Raw genomic sequence first — 22899 nt, forward strand, 5'->3', positions numbered from 1 at the left:
AAAACCAAACAGGAGTTTATTTTATCCTAGAGGCAATAAAGAAACACTGGCTTTGGTTTGAAACAGGAATGATATGGTCAGGAATTTTCTTAAGGAAAAATCCTTTTGCCATTTTGTCAGCTGTATGAAGAATGGATGTGAGTTGTAGAAGTCCTGACATAGGAGATCTCAATTATGAAGTCATTGTAGCAACCTAGGTGAGAGATAGTAAGGGCTTAAACTAAGTACTTGTGTGAATAGAACGAAAGAGTCAGCTTCAAGGGATGTTGCGGAGAGGTAGAAATTTAAAAAAAAGGGGGGGCGGAAACTAATTGGATGTATGGGATAAGAGAGAGAATGTGAGAAATTGATTATAATGTCAAGGTTATGAACCAAGGGGACTGGAAGGACAGTGGTACCTTCTACAGAAATATCAAAGTTTGGAAGAGGGGTGGCTTGGGGAAAATGATAAGGAGTATTTTTTGGAAAAGTTGATTCTCAGGAAATAAATCTGTGAGTTTTCTGTATGGAGCTGGTATTAAATCCATGGGAATTAATAAAGAGAGAGAAAGAGAGAGAGAAAGAAAGAAAGAAAGAGAGGGTGGGGGGAAGGAGGAAGAGAGAGACAGAGACAGAGAGATAGAAAAACAGAGAGAGACAGAGAGAGAGAGAAAAAGAGAGAGAGAGAGAGAGAGAGAGAGAGGGAGGGAGGGAGATAGAGAGGGAAACGGAGAGGGAGAAGAAGAGGAAGAGAGAGAGAGAGATGAAAGGAGTAAGAAAGAGAGAGAAAGACCGAGAAACAAAGACAGAGAGAAAGACAGAGACAGAGACAGAGAAGAAGAGACAGAGGCACAGAGAGAGACACAGAGGCAGAGAGAGAGAATGAGAGAGAGAGAAGGAGGGAGAGAGAAAGAGAAAAGGAGGGAGAGAGAGAAAGAAAGAGACAGAGTCAGAGGAAAAGAGATAGAGACAGAAAGACAGAGAGACCGAGAGAGCAGAGAAAAGAGGGTCCCTGCAAAGGATATTGCAAAGTATCCATTATAAGGGGGAGTGATATGCATACCTATATGACTATGGGCAAATTACTTTACTTGTGAGGTTCAGTTTCCTAAAATGAGGGTTCCTTTTAAAGTCTCTTAGATATTCTTATGATTGCATAAGGCTATGAACCCTTGATCCCTGCCTCCCGGCTCAGAGAGCTAAGGATGCACATATAAGACCGCAGGTCTGTACTCCTAAACCAGGCCAACCAGAGTTCTTGAGTTGTCTTTTGGTTCGTATCAGAGGGAAAACATTAAAAAAAAAAAAAAAAACTTTCAGAGAGTGCTGATGGGAACTTTCTTGATTACTGTGGGTACATAGGGCACAATGCCCAGTATGTGATGATGTGTCATAGTTTTACTATTCCACTACTGAGTCCAACTTTGCTTTCTAATTCAGATTTTAATCACACGTGGGAGTGGATAATGCAGTTCACTGGGCTGGAGTCACAAACTCTCAAGTAGATTATTAGTTCCATGTCCTGAAATTACTATGCTCATGCAAGTCAGTCATAAATATGAGTTGTGCTAGCCGAGCAAAAGATAAGTTCTAAACAACGACATTCACATGGAGTATGATCTTAACAAAGGGAAAATGTGTAGGATTATCTAGATCCAGATGTAGAAATAAATAAGTTTTCTACCATCTTCTCCAGAAAATAGGATAAAACCCCCAAATAAGCTAAAATGAATTATTTGAGATTTTACCCCTACATCTTTGTTTTTGCTTCTATGAAATGCCCTCCTATCCATGTTAAATCTTAGTTGCCCCTCAAGGCCAACCTCTTCTAGAAAACTCCTTTATTTGGAGCTTATTCTGAGCTCTCCTTTTACTGTAGCTTTCCTATATGATTTACACAATTTAACATTTGATTATATGTCGCCTATTTATCTCTATTTTTTGCATATTTATCTCACATCCATAATCCGATTGAATATTTTTCAAAGGAAGAGATCCAGTCTTGTGTTTGTTTATTTTTTTTTTTTCAGTCCTTGGTTTAATAGCCATCCAAATCTCCACCCCAGTCATGTTTACTTTTTATTTCTCCCAACTATCTATAGACTTGAGAGGCAGTTTGATAGAGTAAGTGGGGAACCATTCTTGAAACAAAAAAGATATGAGTTCAAAAGAGGTAAAAATTATTAAGAATAGTGCCTGAAATATAGAAAGTACTATAAAAATGTCATCATCATTATCATCACTTATTGTTATTATTATATCCTCCCCCTGACACATATTGATTGTGGTTCTCCAAATGAGTCCATTAATGTCTCCATTCCCATCCCACCTACCCCAACTCTGTAAGACTTAGAATTTCAATAAAAGGTTTTCTTTGATAGAAGGGTCTCAGTCTGATCTCCCCAAACTACTGAACTCACTAATTCCTTAAAAACAAACTCACCAATCATAGGATAAGGACACTTGGGAATTGGTTCCTGCCTTTACCAGCATGATATGAAAGATTACTTGATGGGGCAAAATTCCCAGAGGCAGCTCCATTTAAATTTTTTTATTCATTTTCTAGTTCTTGGTTTAGTCTAGTCTCCTCATTTGACTCCTTAATCTCCTAATGCCCTAAGCCTCGACTTAATTGCTGATTATAATTGTACACTTTACATATCCTATTTAACTTCTCTGAACTTCATCTTCCTTGTCTAAAACTGGTAAAATCATATTTCTAGGTAGATATGTATATGTCTCACAGGATAGACAGAATTTTGTGATTATGTTTGATCTATAATTTTGTCAGCATAGGGAATTCCTGTGTGAGGAAATTCCCCCTATTAATGCAGATTCATATTCTGTGCCTTCATTTTAGAGAATTTCTTGGGCATAAGAGATTGAATGATTTGCTTAGACCCATAAGCCAGTAAGTGTCAGAGGAAAGAATTAAACTCATGCCTTGTTGACTTAGACTGCATCTGGCTATCCATTACGATCATAGTGTTTCTTGAGAAAGACAGGATGGTTGTGCTGGCTAAATGAGAGAATATGTGTAAAATATTCTGAATTTTTGGGACACACTACACATATGTCAATTGCTATTGTCATTAATATCATTTTAAATCTTATATAATTATTTCTTACTACACATAATATATATGTATATATGTATATATATTATGTATATATATATAATTCTTTATATATTATATTATAATTATATATATATATATATATATAATTCATATATATAATTCTCTACTTATAGATGCCTTGATTCTAAACCTGTGCCTGATTTCTGCATCCTATCGCTACCAAATTTCAGGATATTTCTACCTCTTATCTGTCTAACTGGATCATATCCTAGACCTCGTTTACTTGCACAATGGGCTGTAATACTCCCAATTCCACAACTTCATTTTGACACCATTCCCACTCTATTTTTTTAGGCTTTTTGGTTCTAGGTACTGGTAATGTTCAGATTCTTGCTTCCTTCCCATATATCACCTGACACGGTAGACATGGAGCAGGTGGTCAATAAACTCTTATTGACTTAGTGGCTCTTCCTAGCATTGAACCAACTAAGGAACAGATATAGGTCCTTCTGGCAGTGAAAAAAAAGATGTTCAAGGAATGAAAATGCATAAAAAGACTTAAGTCTAGAATTATGCTTATAAAAAGAATTGGCCATATGTTTTATTCCTGAATCATGTCTTTACTAGGCTAGAGGTGCTTTGAGCTGAATGCATAGGAGAATAAGAAGTCAGACAAGGCAGCTCCAATCCATGCTCTCCTAAAGGATGAAAATCTGAAGCATATACTGGGAAGGCAAAGGAAATTGAAGCTTCCACAATGTCAGCTGACTGGACAGAAGTGAAGATCTTGAATTTGTGAGTTCTGCTACCTTTCAATGCACAAACACAAAACACAACTACATAATGCAGTGTGGAAATTAAATATGCTATGCTATATCAGTTCTAGGCACATTAGCAGAGATTGAAAATGGCTTCACGCTTAGACATTTTCAATGGATGATAAATAGGGTTAATGGATTGTGACTGAAACACTCCTGCCCTCCTAAATCTTCCAGGAAGCTTTTAAAACTGGTAAATACATATTCCTCACAATGGTCTGCTGAAGTCTACTCTAATTCAATTTAGTGCTGCATAGGAATCTGCATTAATGTAGAAACCAGCATGCAGAATGATCTAATCCTAGGCATTTTTAAAAGGGAAAAAAAAAACAAAAAAACTTTTCAGATGTCTTTAAAGTCCTGGGCATCATTAGTCTATGGCAAAAGCTAGACCTTTTAAAATTGTAAGCCAGGGTCATTATTCAAGTTCAATATGTGTGTTTACCTGGGAAGATTTCATATTCAGAGCTTATTTGAACTTAATTTGCAAGTAAGTATACAGCAACAGGAGAGGGTTATGAGAAGGGGGCAAACAAATATAAAAGAAATTATAGCTGTTTGATTATTTGGGAGTAGGTGAGGGATAGGCCCTATACTGCAATTCTCTGAGAATGTACCCTGACAGTGTGAGAATAAAAAAAAGAATGGGCCTATAAACACAAACAGGGGAAAATTAAGGGATAATTAACTACCAATCACACTCAAATGCCACAAAGCTTTGAGCCAATTTTAAAGCAAATTAATAGTATTTTATTTTTCCTTGCGGTGTGAAGGTGAATGTTGAAATGCTGAAAATTATCTTTGCATGTATTTGGGAAAATAAAATACCATTTAAAAACAAAACAAAAGCTTGTGTTCTAAATTTTTCTCCTGCTTCCTCTATCTTCCTTAGACAGCAAGCAATTTGACATAGGTTAAACATGTACAATTCTCCTAAACATATTTCCATATTCATCATGCTATGCAAAATAAATCAGATCAAAAAAGGGGAACATAAGAAAAAAAAAAAAAAAAAACAAGAAGCAACCAACTACAGTAAAAAAAAAAAAAAAAAAAAAAAGGTGAAAATACTATTCTTTGGTTTGTATTCAGTCTCCAAATTCCTTCTGGAGGCAGATGGCTCTTTCTATCACAGATCTATTGGAATTGCCTTAAATTACCTCTGCCAAAAAGAGCCAATTCTATCAGAATTGATCACAACATAGTCTTATTATCACTGTATACAATTTTGTCTTGGTTCTATTCACTTCACTTAGCATCAATTCATGTAAATCATTCTAGGCCTTTTCTGAAATTAGCCTGCTTATTTTTTCTTATGTAACTATAATATTCAGTCATTTTCTAATTGATGGGCATCCCCTCAATTTCCAGTTTCTTGCCATGGTTAAAAAAAACACAATTTTGTGCATATGGCTTTTTTTCTCCCTCTTTTATGATATCTTTGAGATACAGACCCAATAGAGACATTGCTGAATCAAAGAAGGGTATGCACAGTTTTATAATCCTTTGGGCATAATTACAAATTGCTTTCCACAAAGGGTGAATCATTTTACAACTCTAACAAAAATATTGAGCCCATTTTTTAAAAAGACTTATTAAAGTCATAATCATGAGTTATGTCAAGGACATAGAGTGGCCAGAATGACACGGAGAGTGTGATACAGTAGAAAACACATTGGGTTTGGAGTCAAAAATTCAGATTTTAAATCTGTTTCTGCCCTTTAATACTGTGTAGCCTTGGGCCAACTTCTCTGCATCTATTTTCCTCATCTATAAAAATGAAGCATTTGAAATAGAAAATGTCTAAATTCATTTTTAATCTCTCAAATCTAGAATCTTGTATTCTACCAGTAGACCTAGGAGCAGTCTAAGGAGGAATAAGACACCAGAAATTTTATAGAAATATAAGATGGACTTAGAACATCATGTTTAGGGAACTAGAGAGAAGACACTGGAAGCACAAGGAGGATAATGGATGAAAAAGAGTCAACACTTGGAGACCTTTCCTTTGAATGATCATAAACCTTCTTCAACATAAGGGAGAAGGATGTCACCCCTCCCTCCTTGTTTGTTTTCGTTTTTCTACTTAATAGTATTTTATTTTTCTTCTAATTATATAAAGATAGTCCTCAGAATTCATTTTTGTAAGATGATGGGCCCCAAATTTTTCTTTGTCCTTCCCTTCCATCTCCCCTTTCCAAGCAATTTTTTATAGGTCATACATGGGCCATCATCTTAAATATACTTCTACATTAGTCATGTAAAAGAAGAGTGAGAAGAGCCAGGTCATAATAGAGAGTTCTAATAAAAGATGATTCATTAGAGAAATGGTAAAATACTCTAGTATCTTTGTCAAGAAAACTCTATGGACAGTATTAAAATATCAGAAGATATGACATCAGAAGATCAACCACACAGGTCAGAAAGTATCCAACATGTTACTGGAGAAAAACATAGGACAACAAAAAGTAACTGCAAAATAGGGTGAAACAGGCACAAAATGAAAAGATGCTCAACTATATACGTGTCAATGAACATGAACTTGGACATGAGTTAATGGAGGACAGAAGGATCTGATGTGCCATGGATCACTAAGAGTTGGACATGACTGAACAACAATAGCCAGAGGGAATTCAGGGCTTCCAAACAAAAGAGAAATTAATAATTGAACCCTCCAGTGAATTATCATGGTTAGAGTTGCAAAAAATCTAGCTTGGATTCTGGGCCATCAAGGTGAATATTGATCCTTCACTTCCCAGTGGAGAGTTTGATCAAAAAAAAGGGTTAGACAACCATTCTGGTATATCACATCTTTCTTTTTTCTTTTTCTTTTTCATTCCTGCCCAAAGTCTACTCTAGTGCCTCAGGAAATGCTCAATGATTATTTCATTAAAAGAACAACTCATTGATGCCAATTAGGCACAGATGATACTTCTGTACTGGACAGTACTGGACAGTACTGGACAAATAGATCAGAGGTCATTTTAGGGATGGATGACAGAGCTTTCAGAATGGTATAGATGAGGAAGATTATGTAACTTTATCTATTTTCTCCTTGTCTCATGTGCCTCATTTCTGGAACCAAATTTGGAAATCAGAGGCTCAGGTGAGGGTCTTCAATTCTTACCAGGTACTTAATCTTCCATTAGGCAGTGGATGCAGATTCCTAATTTCATTTCTTTTTGACAGCCACTCATATTTCCTCCTGTCTTTCATCCTAGATGCAGAAAGCAACCACTCAGGATAATGAAATGGAGTGCCCCAGAAGGAGCTGGGAGCATATGTACATTTATTCACAACAATACTGCTCAGAATTCAGGCATTTAAACCAATTGGGCATGCATTTGCTATATAATTTAATTAGTACTTATGGCAGGCACCCTAAGAGCTCCTATTGCACAGTTCCTATTACAAATAATTATAAAAATATACATATAATATTAGGAATGATGGGTCCTTTGTGATTACAAGAGGTTAATTCATTCAAGAGTTCTACTGACATCATGCAGGGCAATAGCTACTTATGAATTCTGCAAAGTACAGGGGACAGATCTTTCTCCAAGGAAAGCGCATTTGTCATGATAGCACTTCACATTATTTAAATATTCATAATGAAGTCAATAGAGCAGACACACAGATAATCACCAAACCGTGCAAACTGTTTGATTTCAAATCCAAATAAAGACTTGAGGCAAAAGAGAAGAATATGAAGGATGTGTGGCTTAATGAGAAACCATGGTCAATCCACTGAGATTTTTATTAGAATTTTTCCTGGAGAAGAATAGAAAAATATCAAAAATATTTGGGATGGTACAGATGCTTGCATATAAGGGGAAATAAAAGGATTAGTGCCTGTTTTGGGTCAGATGGACTAATGTTTTTTGTCTCATTCATCTTAAAAACAGAAAAGTAGACAAATCGATCCTCTATTTGATATTTGCCACAGGTGGGGGAGACAAAGCACCTTCTTTTTTATGCTGCTTACCACAATCTTCAGAGATTAGCAATAGTACTGTGATATCTTTCTTTCAGCTACATGATGAGATCTTTGGATGATGGCAACATAGAAAACTACAGCAACTAGATACAATTTGTGTCTTTTTGCTTAGGGCCTGGGATTCATTTATTCATTCAAGTACTTAAAGAATTCCTAAAATGTCTCTTTATTGCCTTAATAAACCCTTTCCTCAGAGATTATGCAAGTGATTCATGCAGACAGAAGCCTGGGAAACACTTAAATAGGTGTTTTCAAGTAGGCTTGAACATTTTAATAAATTGATATACTAAATACTAATGTATTTTTATATATTCTTTAATCGTGGGCGAGGTCAGAGTAACTAAAATATCTGCAGATCAGGGGGAAGTAAATGAGAAAGTACCAGAAGGGAAACAAGAATAGGTTTTATCCTTTTTCCACCCATTCCTGGAGCAGAATAGGAACAACTTCCCTCCATCTGTCTCTTGGAAAGAGATCATCTGGCCAGATGAGCTGTGAATATAAATCATTCTTCATTGTCTTAACTTCCGTCTTCGAATGTGAAATCACTTAAATATTACCCGAATTATATTAAGGATTTCTGATTTTTATCACTTGAAACACCATGATTTATAACTTGACAGATGAGTTCTAGAGACTTCCTTATCCATTTCATGGTTAATTGACTTTCTGAGAATCACATAGCTCCTGGGTATCAAAAGGCAGGATTTGAACCCTACTCTTGCCATTAAACCAGGTGTTTGTTGTTCAGTCTAGTCTGACTTCCTGACCTGTGGACTATAGTGCACCAATAATGTCTATGGGGTTTTCTTGCCAAAGGTTCTACAAGTAATTTACCATTTCCTTCTCCAGTGGATTAAAGCAAACAGGGTCTGGATAAAAGCTCAACACTCTATCTATTGAGCCATCTAGTTGCCTTTATTTCAACCACATTTCTAACTTTGACCCTTCACTTAGTTATGCAGCTTTTGAAAGGATTTTAGACTTGTTTATTTTGTCATATATGGGAAAATATCAACAAATGCTTATTAAGCATATGGGACAAAAAGGTAGGATATATGATACAGTTTCTGTTTTTAAAGAGCTTATCAAATATGGGGAAACTAGGGAAAACATATGGAAAATAAAGCAACAACAGAAAAGAAGCAATAAGTACAGAATATATCACAAAGCAATATAAGTGACAAATAATAACAGTTAACTAGTCAACTAGCATTTATTAAACTTCTCCTATGTGCCAGGCAGTGAGCTAATAGTGATAATAACAGTGCCAAGTTACAATTCTAAAAAGCCTAAGGATCAAATATCACAGAGGAGAGTTTGACATCATAATAATAACTAAGAGTGAAAATCCATGACAAGAACATAGCTGTGGAAGAATATATTTAATTTAAAAGGAGTAGCAGATATAAAAGGGAATGGGACAGAACAACATTAACATGTGAGGAAATTTAGTAATGAAAGGGGAAAAGGAAGATGGAAAGCAAAAACAGAAATAATATTGTCAGTGAGGTATACTATAGACCATCTAGGGAGAAAGCAAATATAGGAAAAATGGTCATAACCTTGTGACAGAAAAATGATAAACATAGTTGTTATAGCATACTTGGATAATCTGGAAGTCTCTCTCTTTCTCTCCTTCTCTCTTTCTTTCTCTCTCTCTCTCCTTTTCTCTCTCTCTCTCTCTTTCTCTCTCTCTCTAGTCTCACTTCTTTCTCCTTTCTCTCTCTGTTTCTCAGAGAAAGAGCAATTAATTAACTAATTAATACTTTGTAGGTTGATTTAATGATTTAATTATGAGTTTCTTCAAAAGGTCTAAGAATCAATGACAGGAACTGAAATTATTTACTTAATTATCACAGTCACTGAAGAACTAGGTCTCAAGAGTGGAAGTGATGAGAAACGTGGGGGAAATTAACTAACATATATTGGAATTTATGACAAAGAAAAAAGAATCAATATATTCTGGTATTGGGGTAAAAGCTAGGAATTATTATAACTTTACTTATAATCTTGTATACACTTTGGGAATATGTCTGATACTTGACTCCAGAGTGGAGAATTTTGTCTTGCTGAATAATACCATAATGATTGTTTGAACTTGAACCAACTCTTCTTTAGCATGATTCTTTGCTTAGAGACACTAAGCATTCTTCTTTCTCTCCCTTTATTAAGAAGATATCTCTCAGCTTTCATAGTAATCAATTCCTAGTGATAGCAATCTCATATCTGCATTTTGAGACTAGGTAGTTATGGTTATTGAAGAACATATATGAAGAATATCAATGTCTCTTTATCTCTATGTGAAAAAGAGACTATATACCGATTAGTATACAGATTGTACCAATAGTAGAGATTTCAATATCGATTATACCAATAAACTGATTATATGTGAATATTCAGAAAATAAAAGTGGTAATTGTAACAAGATAGAATGGCTTCACCTAAAACAGATGTTAGATTGATTTCCTTTATTGATAATATAGATCAAGAGAATCAAGATGAATTGTACTGAAGCATTTGACAAAATCTCTTAAACTATTCTTGTGAACTACCTGGAGATATGTGGGCCACAAAGTTAGATGAATTTGGAGCTGTTTGAATGCCTAGAGCTTAGCAGTAGTTATGAATGGTTTTGATGTTAGCCCTGTTAGCCAGTTTCATAGAACAAGTTAAACCCTCACATTTTACACAGGAAGAATTTATGACACACAAAAGTGGGATTATTTGCCTAAAATCACACAAGGCAATAGCTATCAGAGGTACAGTTTATACTCAGATCTTTCCATGGAGAAAGTCATTGAATAAAAAATGATAAATGGCTTCAATTCCTGGAAGCTGAAACTCAGAAATAGTATAGCACTGGAGATAGACAATTGACCTAAAGTCAGGAGGACCTGAGTTGAGTCACTTTGTCACATAATAGCCATATGATCCTGAGCAATACTTAACTTTTTAATGTCCCAGTCTACTCTTTAAGACTATATTCAGTTCTTTGAAATTTGTAGATATGCACTGATAAAAGGAATTTGTTTCCTAATATGTTCCCTACACCAAGAAAAATGTGGCCAGCTGCCTGTTTTCATCAATGATTTGAATATAGTCAAAGATAAAATGTTTATTAAATTTGCCTGTAGCATAAAGTTAGGAGCATTAGTTAAGCCAGATAAAAGATAAAATCAGGATCCAAAAGGAAAAAAATATTTTAACAGGATAGACTATTAAGCTGAATCCAACTTACTAGGGACAGACAAATATAAGAGATTTTACATTTGGGTTCAAAAAATCATCTGTAAAAGTATAAGGTATGAGAGGCACAGCTAGATGGTAGTTTGTTTGAAAATAATCTTCAAACTTCAGTGGATATTGAGCTCAATACAAATCTATAGTATAATAGAAAAGGCATCTTTAATTCAATCTTAAGTTACATTAATACAGGTATGACATATAGGACCAAAGATGTGAGAATAGTATATAATTCTACTTTGCCCTTTTTAGACTGCTCTACTACAGTACTATGTTAATTTCTGTGCAACACATTTTGAGAAGGGTTTTGATAGGTTGGAAATCATCCATAAAAGAACTATCACGTGTAAAAGTGATTGTACTTGTTGTCTTTGGCCTAGAAGGGAGAATTAAGAGCAATGGGAGGAAGCTGGAAAGAAGTTTGACATTTAGGTTTGACATAAGAATATATTTCCTGGCAATAACAATCTTCCAAAATAATAATGAACTCCCTTGGGAGGTAGTGAATTTTTGTCACTGGAGAAATCTTCAAGCAAAAGGTGGCATCTACTTGTCAAATATATCAAAACAGAGTATTTCTTAGGTATAATTTGGATTAGATGGTCTCTGACATCCTTCCTAACTCTATATTCTATAGCACTCTTCAAGTTCATAAATTATTATTTTCAAAACAATTCTGTGAGAATGGTAGTACAAACATGATTATCTCCTTTGGATAGACGAGAAAATTGAAACTAAGGATTTTAAAATAATTTCTCTAAGATCACACAAATCATAAATATTTGAGCCAATTGCCTATCACCAACTGACTTCTAGATATATCAACTGGAAAACAAATTGATATTTAAAGAAAAACATTCCAAAACTCATCAGTCTTCCCGATTTCCTATTTTTTGTACTTCTTGATTTCTATGGAGAGTACCACCATTTTTCAAGTGACCCAGGATCAAAATTTCAATTTCATCCTTGACTCTTTACTCTCTCTTACCCTACATAACCATAATTTGCCAATCTTTACTTCTAACATCACTAAAATTCATTCACTAATATTTATTTACACAGCATCTGCCTTAATTCTGTCTCTGATAATGTCTCACTTGGAAGACTGCACTAGTCTATTAATTGCGTTCCCTGAAGTCTCTCCCTTGCCCAATCCTTCCTTTATACAATTGTATAGCTGATTTCTTAAAACATCAAATTCTCTGTATCACTTCCCTAGTTAGTAAACTATTGTTTTATCATTACTTCTAAAATAAAACATAAACAATTCTTAGCATATAAACTGTTTTATACCCTAGCATTATTGGACATTGCTCTTTTTCTTGAACCCTGTGGTCTAAAGTTTTTTGTTCTTTATAAATAAAACTTAAAATTCTGCTCCACACCTTTGCATAGGTTGTCCCCCTTGCCTGGAATGCCCTTCTTAGTCATCTCCATCTCCCAGAATCCTTTGTATCCTTCAAGGTTTAGTTCAAGTGCCACTTTCTCCATGAAGTTTTTCTGAATTCTTTCTGCTATTAAATGGGCCTTTGTCCTTTGTGCCCATTTTGCATCTATCTATCTATATATCTATATACTATACTATATACTATATACTATCTGGTTAGAGGTCAAATTGTGGATATATATATATATCCACAATTTGACCTCTAACCAGATAGTATAGATTGTTTCAAGATAGGGATAGTTCGCATAATTTTATCTTTATACCCCAATCACTAGCACAGTGGAGACACAATAAATGTTTCCTGATTGATTCATTGAACTACATTAAAAACCAGATATTTTAATCCCAATTTACATACAGAGCACTACCCCAATCTCCATGTGTGATGAAGAGGACCACAAGATGATTATCAGTCAATTAATCAAAAAAGCACTTATTAAATATCTATTATATGCCAACGTATGTTGCTCAGTATAAGGATAAAAAGAAAGGCAAAAAACATGATCCCTGCTCCCATACAAAAATGTGTGAGACAATATGAAAATAACTATATTCACATAAGACAATAGAGTTCAGTGGAAGATAATCTCAGAGGGAAGCTACTTATTTCTTTGTGTTTTTTTGGGGGGGGATGGGAATGGGAACATCTTTTGCAAAGGGTATGATTCAAGATGAGTCTTAAAAGAAGTTAGGTAAACTAGAGAGTTGAAGTGAAAGAAAGGGAGTATTCTAAGCAAAGTAATTAGTAAGTACAAAGACACACACAATAAAGAAACCTAAGCTTTCTTCACAGTTTAATTTGAAATGGGTTCCAATTCCAGCATGTTTGTTTTCAGGAATGCCCAATGAGAACTCTCTTTATTTCTATTCAGAATTTTTAGAATATTATTTTTTAGTCTCCGTATGATTAACATAATGGCACATATCTGTAATCTTTGCTACTAGAGATGCTGAAGCTTGTGCATCAGATGCCCTCCCCATATTTAGTGAATATATAGTGAGCCCCAGGACTCAGAACAAGCCAACTGACCCACATCAGAAAAATAGAATATGTTCAAAGATCTCATGAGATTACCAGTGGGGTTGTTCCATGAGTGGCTGCTGCATTTCCAGTCTGGAAGAGAAAGGGAGGTTCACACCATCATCATCATCACCATCATTATCTTCATGTGTACAGGGCCTCTTGCTAAGTATTCTTCACTGAAATTATTCCAAAAGAAGATACGATCGTCTAATGATCACATTGTCTATAATTATAGATTACTGACAGGACAAATGTTGCAAAATAAATGTTCCAAAATCATGTGATAGAATAGAGTAGGGTAGGAGTGGGAGTAAGCCAATAAAGAAAGAAACACATACATAACACTTTCTGTTGGCTTTAGTGACTAAGTTTGTTTAATTTCAAGCAGTTTCTTTTGTGGAGTGGGCAAAGGGGAGGAGGATAAGTGGGGTAGGTGAGAGAAACAAGGGAGAAAGGGGTGATGGGAAAGGTGAAAGATAGGCTCCTGTGAGGGGGTGGGAAGGTGGAGGTTGGTGTCTTAAACCTTCCTTTTAAAACTTCAAGAGAAAGTAATTAAATCTAACAGAAGCTGCTGCACATAAAGAAAGAGCTGCATTTACATAGATACCAGCACCATTTCATGTAGAGGAAATGTCAGTTTTCTATAAATATGCAGGTTCTGTCATTACCACCAGAATTATTCATTAGACTGTAAATCAAAACAAGATGAATGTACTGAGCCAACATTAGGACTCCAATCCCCTTGGAGGCAGCCTGTAAAACCCAAGGAGATCTCTCATGTATGTTACAGGTCTGGATCTGCTCATTCACAAAGAGAAGGATCACAGATGCCTTGTTGGGTCATCATCAAACGGACAGCTACCAGGGGGTGATATTCCTCCCCAGAAACAATAATTCTTAGGATTTGGTTTCAGAAAGAATCTTGATATTGTCAAAAGCACTGTGTCAATCCCCAAATATAATCCAGTGCCTCTCTTTCTTCATTCTGACTTTACTATTAATTATATTTGTGTCTAGAAACAAGCCATGAAATATTTTCCCCTGAAGTCAATCCCCTATGGACAATGATCATCATTAAACTCAGTCTTTAATGAGTTACATAATTCCATTCCCCTCATACTTAATTCATCCTTGTGATTTTGAATTTCCTTTCACTCTCCTTTGAAACCTATTCTCCATTCCCCATTGACTCCTTTCTCTTCCTTATTCCAAGCCTCTTCAACTCAATCCTATCCAACCTCCCATTCTAAAGTTTCCCAAGCCTCTCGTGTTCTCTGGAATGTCTGCTCTTTTTCATCTTAAATAAGGCTCCAGCTTCTTGCAGTCACTGAGATTTGGTTTCTTACTCATGACACAGCACCCATGACTACCCTTTTCAACACTGGTGGCACTTTCACTCATATTCCACTTTCATGATAAAAGTGAGGAATTGAAACATTTTTTTTTATTCTCCATTGCTCCTTCCAGACTTTCTATCTACCACTTGTGAGTCATCTCTCCTTAGAGAGTCATTCAATGCATATTTATGACCCAGTCAAAATTCCTGTAGCTTCTAGCTATAAATCTCCAAAACACTTTATCCTTCCTTAAATTCTATGCCTATTTCACAATCTGTCTCTCTTCCTCATCTGTTTTCTATCCAAGGGACATCAATAAATATTGATATTCATTCAACACTCTTAATCTCTTTCCTCAGTTTACTCAGTTAAAATCATCTACTCCATCACTTCCCTGCTCTCTAGTTTTTTATGTTCTTTTTTTGTGTGGTCCAAATTCCATGATTAGCATATTAGCATTGTGATCATGGACAAATCTTTTTATTCCTCCAATCATTTATTAGCTTGTAATCCCTAGCAAGTCACTGAATCCCTCCCAGAACTTCTTTTACACAAACTTTCAAGACAGAAATGCTTTTGTTGACTTGCAGTTACTTTCAAGACAGCAACTAGTACAAAGTGAAACTTTTGTTTGCTTCTTATTCACCAAAATTTTGCAAAAGTCTTCACTCTGCAAGAGTCTTTCTTGCCTCATTCTCTTAGAGCAAATATTCTTAAGTCCACAAATATATCCCATCCCAAAGAATTCATGGATACATTTCAAAGGGTCCTAGAATTTTGATGGGGGAAAAATAAGTTTTTTTCTTTCAAAATCATTGTTTTTCTTTGTGTTTCTATACACATATACATATGTATGTATGTATATATATATATATATATATTGCATTTATGGAATTCATGTTAATAATACAATAATGTCTTAAGTTATTTTGGCAAAGGGCTCAAAAATTTCACTAGTCATCCAAAGGAATCACAAAAAAAAAGGTATAGAACCTTTGCTGGGTAGATATGGCCACGGATACCTGAAGGCCATCTAAGGCTACCTCTGTTTATATGCTATTTATGACCTTCAGCACTAACTATATATCAAGGTAGTGTCCTTTTTACAACTTCAACAAATTACAACCCCCAAAGGTTCCCAGGCATTGATTTTGGAATATATGAGAATTCCTAAGAAGCAAAATTGGGAGGCTTTAAACAGTGGTAGCCTGGTAAATGTTTAACAGTCTATTAAAAAAAGTCTGCAAGACACACACTTTTAAGTTTAATCTGTTTAATAAGTTTTAACACTTCCTTAAATCTAGACCATCAACAAAATAGTAAATCAACTTGAACTTTGCAGCATTTGTTTATTTCTGAGATGTAAATGCTCACACTGAAAATTTAACAATTGAGCTCTCCTGTAGCAATTCAAATCAGTTCTCCTGGCCTTAAAGATAAAACCAGAGAGACCTTGTCAACCCTTGCTCTGCCTCCTCTGCTCTGTCTTCAAGCGTTCCATGTTTCTCTTTTGCGTCAGCTAACAGAGGCCACAGAGAAATGGGAACAGTATTTATAAGGGGTTGGACCTAGAAATATAGGACATAAATTTCAAGTCCAGCCCCTCATGATAATATTCATTCTCCCATTAACTGTTAATCAATTAAGTTAATTCCTATTCTTGGGAGTATCTGTTCTTTAAAGAGCATTTAAACTGAGAGAGAGATGCCATAAGAGTCTTTTGCCTAAGAGAGAAGGTTGAATGATCTTTCTTTTATTAATAAATATTTTGGCCTTATTAATAAAGTGATTAAATACCCAGAATCTACATCTTGTTTCCCACTCTTCCATGATTAAAAGCACCTTATCTATTCAATCCTACGTGATATATACACACATACATATATATATAAAATATTACATATATTAGATCAAATAAATATATCATGTATAAGTGAAACTAATGTTTATATTTAGTTATGTGTTTATATACAACATTTATAGTGTGTTTCCAAAGTCTTCATGTATTAAACTATTAAAGCTGTTAAAAGCATTTAAAGCTTAAAATTGTATTAATTGTATATAATATTAAGAATATATAATATATTATAATATTCTATATGATATTCATTATAATAATCTATATCATATTCATTCTATACATTAGATTATTGAAATCTATGAATATAGAAGTAGAGATAGAGATAAATCTAATGTAATATTGATTCAATATAAGCAAATCCAAAATCATTTATTAGGCACCCACAATATGATAGGCATTGGATTAAGCACTGGGGATACAACTAATGAAAAGAAAGACAGTTTGTCAAGGAGCTTTCAATCTAAAAGGGTGAAATAACACCCAAAAGGCATAAAATGGGAGAGGGAATATAACACAGCAAGGGATATCAGTCATGTATATCTTTTTTTTCATTAAGAGTTAAAATCAGGCATTATTGAAAACCAATAGATAATTTTGAATATATTAAGTTGAAAAGTTTTTGTACCAACAAAACTAATGCAGATAAGATTAGAAGCAAAGCAACAAATCAGGAAAACATTTTTTTTTTACATTTATAGGTTTTGATAAAGGCCTCATTTCTAAAATATGCAGAAAGTTGAGTCAAATTTATAAAAATTCAATCCATCTACAATTGATAAATGGTCAAAGAATATGAACAGACAATTTTCAGAGGAAGAAATTAAAGCTGTCTAGTCATATAAAAAGATTTTCTAAATCATTACTGATCAGAGAAATGCAAATTTAGACACTTCTGAGATACCACTACATAGCTCTCAGATTGGCTAAGATGACAGGAAAAGAAAAGACAATGATGAATGTTGGAGGGAGGGCATGTGGGTAAACTGGGACACTAATATATTTTGGTAGAGTTGTGAAGTGATCCAACCATTCTGGAGAGCAGTTTGGAATTATGTCCAAAGAGTTATCAAACTGTGCATACCCTTTGATCCAGCAGTGTTACTACTGGGCTTGTATCCCAAAGAGATCCTAAAGGAGGGAAAGGGACCCACATGTGCAAGAATGTTTGTGGCAGCCCTGTTTGTAGTGGCAAGAAACTGAAAACTGAGTGGATGCCCATCAATTGGAGAATGGCTGAATAAATTGTGGTATATGAATGTTATGGAATATTATTGCTCTATAAGAAATGATCAGGAGGATGATTTTAGAGAGACCTGGAGAGACTTATAGGAACTGATGCTCAGTGACGAGAGCAGGATCAGGAAATAATTGGACATAGCAACAACAAGATCATATGATGATCAATTTGGATGGATGTGGCTCTTTCCAACAATGAGATGATTCAGGACAGTTCCAATGATCTTGTGATGAAGAGAGTCATCCACCCCCAGAGAGAGGACTGTGGGAACTGAGTGTGGATTTCCATTCTTTCTGTTGGTGTTTGCTTGCATTTTGTAGTTTTTTTCCCTTCTTAATCTGATTTCTCTTGTGCAGCAAGATAATTGTATAAATATGTGTGTGTGTGTGTGTGTGTGTATGATTTAACATATATTTTAATATATTTAACATGTATTGGATTACCTACCATGTAGCGGGGGGAAGGAGGGGGAGGGGAAAATCTGGAATACCACAAGGTTTTTCAAGGGTCAATGTTGAAAAATTACCCATGCATATGTTTTGTAAATAAAGAGCTTTAATAAAAAAAAGAAATAATGAGCTTAACCTGAGAGAAGCATCTTGTCCCATGGAGATGAAACCAAGTGGAGTTGTAGATGTAAAGTGGGTATATATGATATAGACATATGTGTGCTGCACCTGTGATTTCATGGATGCACGAAACTCCTAACAAGAAAGCTCTTTTTACTAATGTAGTTGAGGAAGTATCCTGACACTTATAGTCCAAGAGTTGTCTACAGTTACATGATGAGTTAACACTAAGAGGTTACATTTTTGCTTTTCCATGTGTTTCTCTTTAACTGGACTACTCTTGTGTTCTCCCTAACACCCTTATGTTCAAAAATATTACTTTTTTTCATGGAATAACCTCATTATTTCTTCTTTCTATAAAATCCATCACTTCTTTCTCATTCTTTAAAATAACACCTCTCTTGCCACCCACTTCTATAGTAAAGAAAGCACTCAATTTAGAGTCATAAAGTATGAATTTTATGTTCATTCCCTATGTGCTCTTGAGCCGATTGCTTTACCTCTCTGTACCTAAAATTCTTTACAAAGAATTTTGATTAGCTCATCTCTAAACATTTTACAGTTCTAAGCCTATGATTCTCCTTCATATGAATTAAATGCCTGAAAAAGTCTGTTTTCTTCAAGTGTCATATACCCATTATTCTTTCATCTGAGTTTCAAATTGCAGGATTTGCATGTGCATATTTTGTCTCTCCCCAACTCCTTTCTCATTAAACCTGTAAGCTCATATATATGTCACAATGCTTTTGTGCCCCATAATTAGGTACACACAATAGGTCTTGAATAAAATTAATTTATGAAGTGAACAATAAGTTGATTGACAAAACAAAATCATGTTCAATAAAGCAATAACTTTTAGATTCTTACCTCGGCATATTAAAGAATGCTGGCTAGTCCATAGTTACATATCAATCAGTGACAGCAATTCCTAATATCTTCAGAAATACTATATGCTACACAGATGTCTATATATGTGAAAGAGATGATTTCTAGATAGATAGATTAATTTTTTAAATTTTTGAGTTGTAGGCAATTTGGTCTAAGAGATTTGTACTAGACAGCTTAAATGATTCATTCTTCTGCTGTCACTATAGAACTTGAAGTACATTGGGGAACCAATAAGAATATCTACTATTTACATAGTGTTTTAAGGTTTGCAGAACACTATATTTGGTAACACATTAAATCTTCACAATAAACTTGACAGGTAGGTATTGCTGATATTATTAATATGCCCATTTTAATGATAAAGAAATTGAAGTTCAGAATGTTTAACTTACTTTCCCAGTGTCACACAAGTAGTAAGTGTTAAAAGAAGGATTCAAATCCAGATCTTCCTGAATCTAAGCTTAATATTCCATTCACCACAATCAAGCAATCAGGCAATATTTATTAAGCACCTTCTCTGTGCTAAACTCTACTAAGGATACAAAAAAAGAGGCAAAATACAGTTCTTGCCCTCAAAGGGTTTACAAGCTAATAGAAAAGACAACTTGCAAAGAAATATGCTATATAAAGGATAAATAGGAAATAAAAGAAGGAAGGAACTGGAATTAAGAAATGTTGGAAAAGAACTACTGTCAAACGATGGGATTTTAAAAAAGAATTGGGACTTAAAGGAGACGCGTAAGGTCAGTAGTTAGAGCAAAGGAGGGAGAATGTTACAGGAATGGGGAACAGTCAGAAAGCATGACAAAAATGAAGAGAGACAGACAAGAGAGAGAGAAGGAGAAAGAGAAGGAAGGAGAGAGAAGGGGGAGGGAAAAGGGAGAGAGAGAGAGAGAGAGAGAGAGAGAGAGAGAGAGAGAGAAGGAGGGAGGGAGGGAAAAAGAAGGGAGGGAGAAAAAAAAAGGAAGAGAGAGAGGGAGAGAGTCTTGTTTGTGATATAGGTATCATTGGTTTGAAAAGTATGTGTTGAGATGACTGGAAAGATAGGAGTAGAATTAAATGACTTTGAATGCAAAAGAGAGAATTTTGGTTTTGTTCCTGAAGGTAATAGAAAGCCACTGGAGGTTACTGGATAAGAAGGAGAGACATGATCAGACCTGCACTTTGGGAAAATCACTTTAGGGACTAATTGGAAGATGAACTAGAATAGAGCAAGCCATAGGGCAGGCAGAGCCAGCAACAGACTACAGTGAAGTGATGAGGACCTTCTCTAAAATGATAGCTACATAGAAGCAGATAAGTGGGTATATGCAAGAGATGTTGCAAAGGAGAAATCGTTAGACCTTGGCAATGGATTGGATGGGAAATGTGTTAGAGATAATGAGGAATCCAGGATGATTCCTATTTCTGAGCCCAAGGGACTAGAAGACTGATGTTTTCCTCCTGGGAAGGTAGGAGGAGGTAGGAGAGTTTAAGAGGAATTATGATGCACTGCATTTAGGACATACTTAGTTGAATATGTCTTCTCCGAAGAAATCAGAGCTATGAGCCTGGAGGTCAGCAGAGAGACTGGGGAAGTAGAGGTAGATTTGGATGCAGTAATTAAATCTAGGGAAGCTGATGAGATTACTAAGTGAAGTACTCTAAACCCTATTATCTTTCCATGAAGAGTGATGGGTATGTTGTTTGAAGAAAATTCAACAGACCAAACAGTTGCTATTCAAAAACATGCAGGGGTGTTGCGGGGAGGGAATATAAGAGAAAAGAAATAGACAAACACACACACACACACCACACACACACACACACACACACACAGGAGAGAGAGGCAGGAGAGAAGTACATTTTGCCAGGAGAATACTTTTATCTTGCTTATCACCTAAAAAAGTATGTGTCAGAAATGCAAAATGTATATGGATTTTAAATGCATTTATTCATGCTTGTGAATACCCCAGAAGCATTCCAAAATATACTATCTTTATAGTAACAAACAATGCAGCAAGATGCAATTGGCAGAATAGTGTTTCATGTTATATCTCCATTGAGTTTTGTGAGCTAAGACTTCCTTGTTGTATAAGGAGGTAATTTTTGGAAGTCTGTTAGTCTAGGTCTTTTTATCTTAGGCATATGGGTTTGGAGAAAGAGTTAAAGGTATGTCCTTAGAATAACAACAACAATAACACAGATTATGGATAGAGGCAAAAGCATTTTGAAACAGCAGGGCTTCTGCTTCTACCGAAAATAACATTTCTTCTGTTGGGCTCTGTTATTGGGAAACAATCATGTATAACTGCTTTAAAAATGGTTTATTCACATTGTATTTTGAAATGTTTAATGCAAAGATCAAAATGGCAGTTGAACCAAAGAGCAATAGGAAGTCATGGTAACTGGGAGCAATCTGCTGTTTATTACCAATACTGACCCTATGAATGAACCATGTATTCTTATAGTTGAGAATTGACATAAAAGACAAAAGCAAGGAAATAAGTGATAGAAAGGAAGGAGCATTGGTGATGTGGCAGGGTCAAGGGATTAAAAAATTAACAGTCCAGTTTTTGTAAAGGTATCCATGAAATACGAAAATTGTCAGCTCATTGGAAAGAGCTTCGAGTAAACATTAGTGGAAAGATCATAACCGTACATAGGACTGGGTGACAAGGCACAGATGACTAGTGGACCTAGAGGTAGAGTGTGAGTCAAGAAAATGTAAGTTCAAATTTGTCCTTGAATGAGTACTAATTATGTGACCTTGGATAGAATGCTTAACCTCTCCGAATCTTAGTTTCTCATCTCTAAAATGAGGGTGTTGGAATTGATAAACTCCAAAATAGCTTCCAACTACAGTTCCATGCTTATTCCCATTGTGTTCCCTAGTAATGTAATACTTGATATTGCTGAGATCACAGATCCATAGAAATCTAGAAATATCAATAAAAAAGTAATTTAGCCCAATCAAAGAATAAAAATTCATGGTAAAGGTCCACAGAAGGAGCAAGGCCTTTGGGATTATTATAGAGTTAGGGTGTTTGGAAACTAGTCTATCTCCAGTTTCATACTCTAAAGCTTTTCTAGCTTGCCTGAATTTTCCATATTTTTTGCCCTAGTTTCAAATTATTGAACAACTTGGAGTGACTTCTACACTACATAACAAAGTACTAATGTAGGACTCACATGAAAAGTTCATCTTTATAATAAGCTAAAGTAATTCCAGTCATAGATTTTATTTCTTTGTTTCTAAAGCAAAAGAGCATGTCTTATGTTCCATATAATGATTCTTCAAGTATTTTGAAACTGCTATTATAATCCACCCTTCACCCTCAACCCCAGAAATTCTTCCCCAAACTGACCATTTCTAATTCCTCCATCATTGTTTCATATAGCATAGTTTCTAAATCCCTCATTATTCTTCTGATCAC

The 22899-nt window shown here is 35.1% G+C and overlaps 1 long non-coding RNA gene across 1 annotated transcript in view; it reads left to right on the top strand.

The window, feature by feature from the left end:
* The first annotated feature begins 214 nt into the window (after positions 1–214).
* Positions 215–22899, top strand: part of LOC127552379 (uncharacterized) — a 43001-nt gene continuing 20316 nt past the window's right edge. Inside the window, exons 1-2 of the long non-coding RNA XR_007951350.1 lie at positions 215–276; positions 3687–3854. This is a non-coding gene — a long non-coding RNA (uncharacterized LOC127552379). The remainder of the gene's footprint in view (positions 277–3686; positions 3855–22899) is intronic.

Source organism: Antechinus flavipes, chromosome 2 (assembly GCF_016432865.1).
Source record: "Antechinus flavipes isolate AdamAnt ecotype Samford, QLD, Australia chromosome 2, AdamAnt_v2, whole genome shotgun sequence".
NCBI lineage: Eukaryota > Metazoa > Chordata > Mammalia > Dasyuromorphia > Dasyuridae > Antechinus > Antechinus flavipes.